Source organism: Monodon monoceros, unplaced genomic scaffold, assembly GCF_005190385.1.
Source record: "Monodon monoceros isolate NGI ecotype Baffin Bay Population unplaced genomic scaffold, NGI_Narwhal_1 Super_Scaffold_1, whole genome shotgun sequence".
NCBI classification, from domain to species: domain Eukaryota; kingdom Metazoa; phylum Chordata; class Mammalia; order Artiodactyla; family Monodontidae; genus Monodon; species Monodon monoceros.
This window is the reverse complement of record NW_021703765.1, coordinates 73,774,723-73,787,471: the sequence shown is the minus strand read 5'-3', so window position 1 is coordinate 73,787,471 and position 12,749 is coordinate 73,774,723.

Below are 12,749 nucleotides of genomic sequence, written 5' to 3'. Positions count from 1 at the left end.
GACAGATATTTCTAGACCTTCTGCATGTCTAGTGGTACATGAGTCAACATACAGGCTATTGATATGCGTCCAACGTGGTCAGTATCCTAGAAGAACTCACATCCTTCTAAATATGACAATAAGGCAATATATTGTGTGCAAAAAGAAAAATAAACAGAGTGCATTGGAAATGTGGCAAAAAATTCGCTAACTCACTAAAGAGAGGTCGAAATGGAGTAGGAAGCCTAACAGAGTTATGGGACATTTGGCCCAGGTTTTGAGGGCTAAATAGGAGTTTCGCAAGGAGGAGTATTCCATGCAGAGGAAATGGACATGTACAAAGGCAAACAGATTTGATTCTCCCAGTCCCAGCCACTGATGTAGGGATGGACACAGGATTTAATTTGGACCACTGAAAGTGACTCCCAGGACTTGTGTAGGAGCTACCTAAAGGGAGTCTCTTCTGGATGCTACAGGGTGACTACACGAGGGCTAGAATTACTAGAACTATTCTATTCCCTTTAAGGGTGATCTAAGATTAGCAAGGGGTTGTCACGTGGTGTCTGGCACACAGAGTGGAGGGAAACTGGGCCCTCCGTGCCATTGTTTAAGCTGCTGAATCAAGCCTTAATTGAAGTCCATGTGTTTCTTGACTTCCCAGTTACATGAGCCAATGTGTCTTCTTTACTGGTTACCGCTACTTACTATTAAAATATTCTTAACTAATAAGTCAGGCTGGACCCTTCCAAGGATATAAAGGAGAGATGAAGCAACTATCATTCTGGGCACAGAGAGCAGCAAGACTGAGATGTGAAAATACATGGATAATAAAAGGAGAAATGAGGGTTTTGATGAGATCAGAGCTGTGGATGAAAGAAAGGACAAGCAGGAGAAAAATATTAGACTTGAGCCAAGTTCTGAAAGGTCTCCTATTCCCTAGGTGGCAACTTGACATTTCTTCCCTGGGCAGTAGGGAGCCATAGAAGGTTTCATACAGGAGGGCACATGAGCGGGGTTGTATTTCAGCACAAATGGATACCTGTCCTCTGGCAGATGGTCTTGCTGACTTCTTCCTCCGACCATGTTTTTCTCCCTTCACTGAGCCACATAACCACCTTACTCACAGGAAAAAGGCTATTAAAAATGTATTTTATTGATTATCCTTGGCCTACAAAACCTTGCTCCAAAGAGAAACACTTTCCCAGACAAGCCATCCCCTGCCGGCGTGCCAAGCCTCCCTCTTTTCTCAGGAAGAGTTTGAGGTGACACCTGGGTATCAAAAGGAAGGGGGCCTTCTCATTTGTGAGGTCAAGAGAGAGACAGGAGGCCCCCCCGAGCACATCTGAGATGACTTTTCCCATCCAGACACGTAAGGTGGTTTCCTGTTCTAAATATTTAACGCGATGCCTTCGGTGTATCCTCTAGAGGATGAGAACTTACAAGCTGATGTTTATGAAGGGGGAGGGTGATGAAGACCAAAAGACACACATTCAAACAAATCCACCCAAACAACCTTAATCCCACCCCCACTCCCAGAACCGAAGGAACGTTCATGATTTATGGCTCTGCTTGCAAGAGGAGGAAAAAAAAAAAAAAAAACTCTCATTTCCCTAAGAGGGGCTGCAACTAAAAGAAGCAGCTTTGCTCAGGCTCCCTTTGAAACCAGAAACCCCTCTCCCTTTGCCCTGACGGCTTCTGAGCGGAGCCAGAAAGAATGCTCCATGTACACTTTTAACCTTCCTCCCCTCCCCAAGAGAGGGCTCTGGAAGTTTTCTCAGTGGATTCGTCTCCTGGAGAGATGGGAGACCCCCACTGAAATGAGGAAGGGGTGATGTTTGGATATCTGCTTTGAGGGAGTCTGGGAGGTGTGTGTGTGTGTGTGTGTGTGTGTGTGTGTGCTCCTACGTGCTTGAATCTCAAGGTCAAATAGCAATTTTGGAACACCTGGCGCTGTGCAGTGGCTTGTGACTTACCACCAACCCCCTCTTTTCAGGCACATTTTCTGGGGACAGAGGAGAGGCACTGAAGTCACTGACTAGTGCGGGAAGCAAGCTGAGAGCTGGGACAGGGTCTGAGCTGAGTAGAGAGATCCCTAGAGAAGAGATGGGCTGAAGCTTTGGGAAGCTGATTTATGGCACCAAGAGAAGAAGCGTGATGGGTTTTGAGAGAGGGCAGTCTTAAGGAATGAGGAGTTGTTAGCAGAAGCAACATACAAAATATTTAACCAGCAGTATATGGTACAGACACAGGCCAGTTGGAACAGATGTCAGCTGTAAACAATCAGTACAAATGTACCTGTGCTTACAGACCAGGATTGTGTGTTGGAAAATATTTTTCTAAAGGGACAACAGTACTATTTGAACTCAAATGGATCTTGAATGTCATATTGGCATGACTGCAAAAAAATAATAATTCATGAACTACTAGAAGAGAAAAATTTATACCATTGAAGAAGTCCCCAAAGTGATACCATAGGAAAAAACAAAAGATCAACAAGATTGTCAATAGGGCTTTCTGTTTGTTTGTTTTGACTGTTGTTGTTATTTGTTTGTTTTGGTCAAATGAGTTTGGAGAAAGCCTTAGGTTTAACAAAGAGGAAGTGCTTTTTTTTCCCAATTGCAGGACTTCTCAGAGCTTTTGAAGAAAGCCTCTAAGGAAGGAGGTGGTTAGGGCTTGTGACATTGCTTAAATGCTTTTCTTGAGGACCATCTTCTGGAAGTAATGGTACTTGGACAACACTTTGGGAGACATGGCAGTAAAGATTGCTGCCATTTTTCTAGAAAGGACTGGGCTTTCTCAGGAGCTGGTGAGTTCACAGTCAGTGGAGGTAATAAACTGGGAGTAGATAGGGCCACTGGGCTTTCTCACAGGGAGTCTATACTGAGGGTTGGATATTGGATTAGGTACATTCCAAAGCCCATTCCAACCCTGGGATTCTGGCACTCTGAGATATAGGCTCCACCCGACACACAAGGAAAGACAAACCTTATGAGCTCATGACTGTTGCCTTGTTATTCAACAAAAGGAATTCATTTTCCTCCTCAACATGCACTGGTTTTCTCTTTTAGATACTGCTCATGGTTATGAATATTATTATTGGTAGTACTTAATATTTATAAGGTGCTTACCACATGCTGAGCACCATGCCAAAAGTATACATAATTTATCTCATTAAATCCTTCCAGCAAAGTGGGGAAGCAAGTTACTACTATCTTCATTTTATACCTGAGGCTCAGAGAGGTCATGTGACCTGGTCAATGTTGAACAGTTAGTCAGTAGAAGAGCTGAGAAACAAATCCACCTCTGACTCTAGAATCCGAGGTTGGCTGTGGAATGGCAATCCTGGAATCAGGATTGGTATCTGGAATCAGAAAAAACTGACTTATAGCTATGACTCTACCATTAACTTGTTGTGTGACCTTGAGCAAATTACTTAAGTTCTCTGGACATCAGCTTTCTTTATCATAAGAGGAACTGAGCAAAATAAATCTGATGCTCTTGGATTGTATCAAAAGAAGTATAAGGGACTAGAATACAGGACATATTTTCATTAATTTATTTATCCACTCACTACTTATCCATCCGTGAGTAACCACCCCTTAGCACTTAATATTGTTATTATTTATAGATATCTCTGATGCAAATGAAGCACTGCAAGTTTCATCAGGTTATGGGGAGGTTTTGTGTTTTTTTCTCAGCTGGATGTTCAGGCCAATCGCTAACTCTAGACAAAACTCACTGTGTGACAAGTTGCTTCTCAGAGCTTCAGTTTCCCCATCTATAAAACAAGGGGTTAAGCTGACATGCTTTCCAACTCGGACCTGCTCTTAAAGCAGTGTTTCCCAAAGTGGGTGCCATGAATCATCCACATCAGAATCACCTGAGATATTTATTACATAAATATTTCACCCAAGACATATTCAGTTTGAACATCTGGAGTGGGAATTTGCATTTTTAACAAGCTCGCTGGTTAATTCCTACACTCATGCTATGAAAGAACTGTTCTGAAGTGGTAATTCAAGGACAACATTTCTCAAAGCCGTTTTGTCTAAAAACAATTCCTTTGCTTTACCAAAGGGAGTCCTATGGCCAGAATGAGTTGGGAAAGGTTAATAATCTAAATAACTGTTGGAGATTTGCAATGTGCATTAACACACTAAAGACTCTAAATGTGCTACAGTAGAAGAAAAATTTAACCAAGTCTTTCCCAAGTGAATCTTGTGTTTGATGATGGAAAATCTGCAAAGAAATCCCCACCCCCGGCTGCCTAAGGAGCATGCTTGAAAATTAGTATTCTCCAGAGCACCTTCTGAGAAAAAAAGAAATCTAGGTGACATATAAAATGCATCCGAGTCAGAGCTCAATAAGTAGTCATTGGTTGGTTGCCCAATAATGGAAATGAAAAATAAATGGATTCTAGTTGGAGAGGTGTGTAAGGGAGTTGATGGGAACCCACACACCTCCGCTGGAAGTTCTCCGAGGGAGCACTTAGGAGCTCCCCAAAATAGAACACTTAATCCTTTACGCCTGACTCAGGCCAGAGGAAGGCATGGCCTGGGTGATTCAGCCCTTTGCTCCCTGTTGAAACAGTTGACTTTGCCATCTAACCTCTTTAATAGTGCTGAAGTTGGGATTTTGCTCCTCTGCAAGTTACCCAGGTTGAAAGAGCTCAGATCAGCTCCATGACTCAGGGGTTTACCCTGCCACTTACGTGTGCTATCCCAGAACAGAACCCAGGTTGGCTCCACCATGAGTGAAATTCCTCTGTGCTACTCAGACCCAGCCCTCGGGCCCAGTCTTCCTCACACCCGCTCCGAAGCTTGCAGCTCGGTTCCAATGTGGACACTGGCTGGTCTGAGTCACGATGATGCAACTTCAGCTTCCTCGCTCTCCCTGAGACTCTCCTTCTTTGTCTGTCCCACAGGTCAAGTTCCTGGACCCAGAGTGGATGAGGGGCCTGAGTGAACCGTGAGAGCTTCAGGCAGCGTCTCGTTTCTAAGCCCTACAATGTGCTCAGCGTCTCATGGAAAGCAGGAGACACAAAAGCTGCCTCTTGCTGTTTCTTTGTTCGTTCTTCCGATGATGACTGATCAGGGAATTGACTCGGAAAGGATGACTCCAACCTTGCGTCACAGTGAGATTATTTTAGGGGATGCAGGCATCAGGTTGGAAGTTAGAAGCCTGACATTCTCAATTCTCTTTTCCAGGTCATCAACCATGTATTCAAGCTAAACGCGAACTCTCACTGGAATGCAGGCTCCTTGGAGGCAGAGATCTCTTCTGTTTTGTCCATCACTTTATTCCCAGTGCCTAGATTAGTGTCTGGTACAGAGTTGATGCTCAACAAATAAATATTTGTTTAATGTATTCAACCAACATTTTGGTAGATTGAAGGTGACGGTAAACTCTTTGACACTTGTCCCATTAAGAGGCCACATCTCCATTCCTTCTCTTGAACCCGAACTCTGCAACTGATCAGTAGGATACGGTAGCTGGACTTCGCATATGGTGGCTCGGGGCTCCAAGAAACCCAGGAAAAAAGTAACAAGGGTTCTTATGACCCAGGCTTGGAAGTCCTAGGATGTTACTTCCACCGTATTTTATTGGCCGGCGAGTCACTGAGGCCATTCCAGATTAAAGAGGAGGGGACAGGGCTTCCCTGGTGGCGCAGCGGTTGAGAGTCCGCCTGCCAATGCAGGGGATACGGGTTCGTGCCCCGGTCCGGGGAGATCCCACATGCCGCGGAGCGGCTGGGTCCGTGAGCCATGGCCGCTGAGCCTGCGCGTCCGAAGCCTATGCTCCGCAATGGGAGAGACCACAGCAGTGAGAGGCCCGCGTACCGAAAACGAACAAAAAAATAATATTAAGAGGAGGGGACACAGGCTTTACCTCTCAATGATGAATTCCCAAGGATTTGACTATCTCCTCAATGGGAGAAGCAGCAAAGCATCTTTCATCTACCACATCTACCTTTCAAGGTTGTTAAGAGGATGAAATCTGATGATTTATACAAAGTGCCTAGTGTGTTTTTGCACATAAAGAAAGATATCCCTTTCTCTGGGTAGATACAGCTATTTGGCTAGCAGAGGTTGGGCTAGGACTTAGCACTCTTGAAGAGGATCCAGCCTGCACCGCGGTACACAGCAGCCCTGCCTAACACATGGAAAGCTCCAGTAAATGTCATCGATTGTGAAAAGCATCTGATACCATCACTGCAGTGGGCATCCCCCGTTTTGGACAACCTGGTATCTATTTCTTTTCCATTCTGGCCTCAGCATTCTGATTTCCCCTTTGGGGAATCATTCCCACCCACTGCATTACATGTAGTCTCAATGGGACAGTCACTCAATTCCTGCCTGCCCCTGGCCAAGAGACCATGTGACCCAAGGTGAGCTAATCGGACATTTTCTCCCTGGAATCTGAATCATAGGTAGAGTGACTCACACACCAAAGATTACTGGTGTTCATTCACTCCGCTGGGGGAGGCACTGTCCATTACCTCCCGGTACTCAGATCCCACGCTTGACAAGTTCCCTGTCCCTTCTGATAGCTGGCTCTTTTATTTTGTTAGCTACTTGATACTCTTCCAATAACATCATTTCTGTGTGTGTTAGCAGAATAGGTTTCTGTTGCTTACATCCGAATAACCTGATAAAGATACTTATCATTCGTGCCTTTGTCCCGACCACAGGGGTCTCTTTCTTTTCCCTGAAACTCCTGCACCTTTATCGCCTGTCTTTTTCCCGTATCCTCTTTGCAGGTGGTAACACGTTGTCATTAACATTCGGTTGGTATTTTCTCTTCTGGGTCAAACCATCAGCAAGTGGCTCTGTGTAAAAAAGCACGTGTAGGTGTTGGCGTCGGTCAGCTCAAATCAGTTCTAAGTTAAAGCTGTGTGACTGACCTCAGTCAAAGTCACTAACCATTCAAGTCTCCATTTATTTGTCTTCAATCTGAGAATACCTGATTCTAGGATAGGAGGTCAATACATACTGGTTTCCTTCCACTTATCGTGAGGGTCTCCTGTTTGCCCAGCCTTGAACTAGGCACTGGGAAGTATCCAGAAATAGAAAAGGCAGAAACCCTACTTTCATGGCGTTCGTAACTGGGGAGGGTGGGCAAAGCCACACAAAGAGATCAACAGCCATAATGTGGCAAGTGGGCATGGTGATCAGGACAGTCATTGCACGTATCCTGCAGTGACGTGGGTCAGCTCAGTGCCGAATGCGTCATACACATGCTTCATCCTCTCCACGACATTGCGAGGGAGATACGATGCTGATCCACATGATACAGGTGTGCAAACTACAGCTTTGCATAGCGCAGCTGGGCTTGAATGCGGATTTGTCTGACTCTGCACCCATGCTCTTAACCGACATACTATACCATTCTCTGCTGTGTCCGCTTCATTTTCCTTTTCATGCCCCTATGAGACATCTTAGCTCCCTAGAATATTTCAGCTAGAAAGGGCCAGGGTAGTCCTTGTGATAGCAAGCGATCTTCATCTTGTGGGTCAGTTCTACATAACAGATAGTCACCACCTGGACCATCATTTGGGATCCTGGTAGGAAAGAGACGGTACCCCCAAACTGGGTAATTCAAGGACAGGTAAATAAAGAGCTATCTACAGAGATGTGGGAACGGCATAGGAGGTCACAAGGGATGGTGCAGTACTGTGAGGCTAGCAAAGTGGGGAGCTGTTACCACTCTTGGGCCAGAAGAAATGAGAGGAGGGTGAGGCTATCAGAACACAGAGACAGTGTGGATCTGGGAAGGGGCTGTGGATAGGAGCTGTGGTCCTCAAACAACTGACACAGCCAACCCACAGCAGCTCTGCCGGGAGGGAGCTGAGGTACCAAACACCCTGACCTTGTTCTCTCCCTCCTTCTGATTTCTTGCCAGTGCTCTCCATTGGCTGAGCCCACCCAGAACACACAAGGCACAGAGCCCATCCGTGCAGGCCACGCAGGTCCGCTTCCCAGAGCACAGAGCACAGGTGGGACCAAGGAGACACCCAGCAAACATGCAGCCACTGTTTCTTCTGTGCAAGCAGAAGCAAAGGCATGGAGGGATAATAATCAAGTGAAGTCTAGGCTGACCCACTCAGAGAGATGCCAAGGGAAGGACATTTTCCAGGTCATAAGTGGTGAGTTCTCATTCCAGAAAATTCTGGAACCAGGTCTTCTGACCACAAACTCTGTGCACCTGCCACTATACCCCGTTGTTATTTCTCACCCAGGTGAGAGGTGTGCTGAGACTATGGGCAAAGGATTGGTGTCCAAGCTGGGAAAGACAAGCCCCCACCCAAGGAGCCTTTTATACAAGATGGCCCCTTTCAATCCATCCTTTTATTCAACATTTATTGAGCACCAACTGAGTAATGATGCATATGGCATGAATCTCATCCCTAAGGATCTGACTCTGGTGGAGGAGACAGACAAACACACACGTATAGTTAAAATGAATAATTCCTATGATACAAGTGTAGAAAGTGTCTAGAAGAGGAAGCCTGGGAGGAGAGGCAGACCCTTCTACCCACAGGTCAGAAAGGGCTTCCCTGAGAAAATGAGGCTCAAGCTAAGTCCAGACACAAGGGGAGCTGTCCTCAAGATGGACATGATTCGGAAGGACATTCCAGACAGAGGGGGCAGCACGGGCGAAAGTGTGGAGGCTTGAAATATCTGGATCCATCCGGGAGTGTGAAAAGAGGTCAATGCAGCTGGAGTGGAAGGTGCTAGATGGGACACAGGGACAGAGAAAGAACTGAGGCTTGAAACGTAGACAGGGTCCCCTCCAGGAGTTGTTCTGAGTCATGCTAAGGAGTTTGGGCTTTATCCTGAGAGGAACGGGAGGTGGGACAGATGCTAGTCACGCACTAGCCCACATCCCCAGGGTCTGATGTCAGCACCCCACGTCCATCGCCTTGTCTCTGCTTTGCATCTTCCAAAGCTGCAAAATGCTTGCCCTGCCATGCATGGGTACAGCCCAGGAAAGCAGAGAAGTGAGCACCCTTGGAGGTAAATCTAAACAGAGGATGGGATCAATTTACCGGTAGATAGATGCTCTAGTCGTTGTCTCCTCCGGTGGGAAAATTCTGCAGCGTGAGGCATGTTCTATGCAGAGCCCCTAAGCTCCCCAGGGAACTGAGCCCCAGGTGCCAGGAGTAACAGGCATTTTAACACACACTCTATTCCCTTTGCTCCTTTCTCCAGCCCGCTGTTCTACTCCTTCACTTCGCTTTCCTGTGAGCATCTCTCAGATAAGCTAGCTGTATCCAAACCCCTCTCTCCTGCTTAGAGGAGGAAACCAAAGACAAGGAGACGCTGGAAGGTTCCAAGGCAGGAACCAGAAATAATGATGAGTACTCGATGATGATCAGATCAGAGGCTCAGAAAGGTCATTCCAGGGATGGCTGGCATGGAAGATGGATTAGAGGGAGGAGGGACATAGAGTGAGAGAAGGGGAATGAGCTAGGAGGCTATTAGGAGCAACTTGAGGAAAAATAACCCAGACCAGAGCCGGGGGAGTGGTGATGGGCAGAACAAAGAATATTAAGGGTGTCAAAATTTCTGTCCCCAAAACAAAACAATGGAAAAACATTCCTCTGATCCTGCACTGAGCTGGGTGTCTCTCAACACCCTGGAACCACAGCAAATCTCAGACCTAGAGTGAGTGCCTTTCTGAGTCCCTGAGTCCGGGGGCAGTGAGCGGTAATCCCTTTAAAAAAGAGCTTAGAAGTAGAGGGTGGAGGGCTTCCCTGGTGCTGCAGTGGTTGAGAGTCCGTCTGCCGATGCAGGGGACACAGGTTCGTGCCCTGGTCCGGGAAGATCCCACACGCCGCGGAGCGGCTGGGCCTGTGAGCCATGGCCTCTGAGCCTGCGCGTCCGGAGCCTATGCTCCGCAACGGGAGAGGCCACAGCAGTGAGAGGCCCGCGTACCGCAAAAAAAAAAAAAAAAGAAAAAAAAAAAAGAAGAAGTAGAGGGTGGAGCAGAAGGTGCTTTTTACAAGGCTCAAACAAAAATTAAATGAAATGCACATATGCACATACATACACCCTCAGCTATGCCCATGGGGGGGAACACAGAAATTACTCTTTATTCCAAAAATCTGAAATGATTTGTGGGTCAGGCAGGGTAAGGTTATTTATGATATGAGGGAGGAGGAACTTTCAGCTCCTGACTGTCTCCAATAAGTGACAGGCGCTGCCCGAGGGGAGTTTTCTCTCCTGCCAATGAACTTGCTTCTGCCGAACAAAGGTATTTGAAGAAAGCAAACTTCATGGATATAAGAGAAAAGGAGATAGATGGATAGATGGATAGATAGATAGATAGATAGATGATAGATAGATAATAGATAGATAGATAGATAGATAGATGATAGATAGGTGATAGATAGGTGATAGATAGCTAAAAAGGAGAAGGGGTGAGGAGAAGTGGTCACTGCTGGTTTTGTGCTGTGCTTTGAAGTCTTAGAACTGGAAACAGTCATAAATTTACTGGTGTGAGAGATAGATAATAAATGCCTCTCTTACTGTGGGTTTTTTCAGCTCATGTGGACTCCATTAGCACCCAGGAAGCTCCCGCCTGGCCCCAAGACACCCCATATTTCCAGAGCAACACATTCATGCTATACTTGGCCAGTGGCCCAGAAACATTTTTGCTCTGTGATGTTCTTAAAGCCTCTGTGGCCACACACGTCTAGCGACATGTTGAGGAGTGCGCTGGATGGGATGAGCCTCTGCTGTGTGACTTGGAGCTGTAATTCAACTTCTCTGAGTCTCTGATGGCCTCATCTAAGCAACGGGAATGAATATCAATGCTCAGATGTTGTAAAGATTAAGTGAACTAGCTGGCGGGTTGGGAAGGGGCTGGTATGCACTAAGTGACTAATACAATAGAAATAGAGCCACAGGTGTGGAAAGGGGAGGACGGTTAAACTGGGAGATTGGGACTGACATATACACGCTACTATAGATAAAATAGGTAACTAACAAGGACCTACTGTCTAGCACAGGGAACTCTACTCAATACTCTGTAATGACCTATATGGGTAAAAAATCTAAAAAAGAGTGGATATATGTACATGTGTAACTGATTCACTTTGCTGTACACCTGAAACTAACACAACATTGTAAAGCAACCGGACTCCAATAGAAATTAAAAACGAAACAAGACAAAAACCTTCTTACCCAAAGAAAATTCAGGGAAGCCTGACATTTCCCCGCATACTCACTTGTCCAAACATTGCCTCTGCCTCCTAAAGCAATGGTTCCCAACCTTCTTTTGAATCAGAATCAACTGAGGACCTTTACAAAATATTGATACCCAGGCCCCCCTCCCCCCACTGAGTCTGGTTCATTTCATCTGGAGAAGGGCCCAGCCACTGGCATTTCTGCAAAGTTTCAGTGATTCTAACGTGCAACCATGGTTGAGAAAGACTTTGTTAAGTAGTCATCTGGCCTAGGGGTCGCGGAACCTGGCTCTCTGTTCACCTGGGGATGGGTTCATTCTCCCCACCCTCCACGTATAGAACGAGAATCTTTAGATGAAGAGTCTGAGAGTCTGCATTTGAAGATGTTCTTTGAGTCATTCTAATTTCAATGGAGACGTCTTTTTTTCTGGGAAAGTATCCCTGGAGTTCCAAGTCCAGGTTGGGAAGCCCTCTTCTGTGCGTCCATATTCTCTCTGCATGGTCCCCAATCAGAGTTTATCATGTACTCCGTGTCATAACCAAAAGTTTGTACATCTCTTCATATCAGCGATGTTCAGCGTTACTTCCTTGGCCCCTAGCCCAGTGCTTGACACATGGTAGGGCCCCAATAAGTACTTTTTTTTTCAGTCGCATCGCGCAACTTGCAGGATCTTAGTTCCCTGACCAGGGATTGAACCCGGGGCCATGGCAGTGAAAGCGCAGAGTCCTAACCACTGGACCACCAGGGAACTCTCCAATAAGTACTCTTGGAAAAAATCAGTGGATAGGAGCCCTTTATTTCTCCACACCTACTTCCCACGTGGCAGCCCAGCAACGCCCGGCTATTCTGAATCTACTTCCGAGCATTTGCAAATGCAGCGTCCTCTATCTGAGGTCCCTTGGAAGAGATGCTCCCAGGGTTGGCTAACAACGATCATCCTAGAGTGAGAGAATGCAGGCAGGAGCGTAACTGTGGCAGAGAAGGCCTCAAGTAACCCACAGTTCACGCATGCCATGGGAGCTATCTTGTCTTTGATCAGACAGCTGTCCCGCTCTCCGCCCCACCCCCAGATTGATAACTATACAGTGTGCTCTCAGGGAAAGAGCATAGACTTGGGAGTCAGAGAGCCCCGAGTTCAAATCCTGTCACTTACTTGCTGTGTGATCTTGGGAAAATCACTTAACCTCTCTGAGCTTCAGTGTCTACTTCTTCAACACGGGGATGATGAGGTCCAAATGGCCGGGGCTGCGGTTAGGACTGATGAAGGTGGTAGGGAACATGTCACAACAGGTTCATACTCTGCTTTAGGCACCATGCTCGAAACTGGAAGATGGTCCTGTAAGGCAGGTGTTACAATGTTCTGCATTTTACAGGAGGAAATGGAAGGTCAGGAAGGTTGAGTCACTTGCCTGTCATCAGCCACTTGTAAGTGGAGCCAACCCAACCCTGCCTTCCGTGTGTTTGCAAAGTACCCAGTCCAGACACAGGGCGTAGTGAGTGCTCAGTAAGTGCTCGCGCCACTCCTGCTGCAGGACTCCTCCGCTCATCACTAACATCCCAGGGGGAGAGAGACTTCTA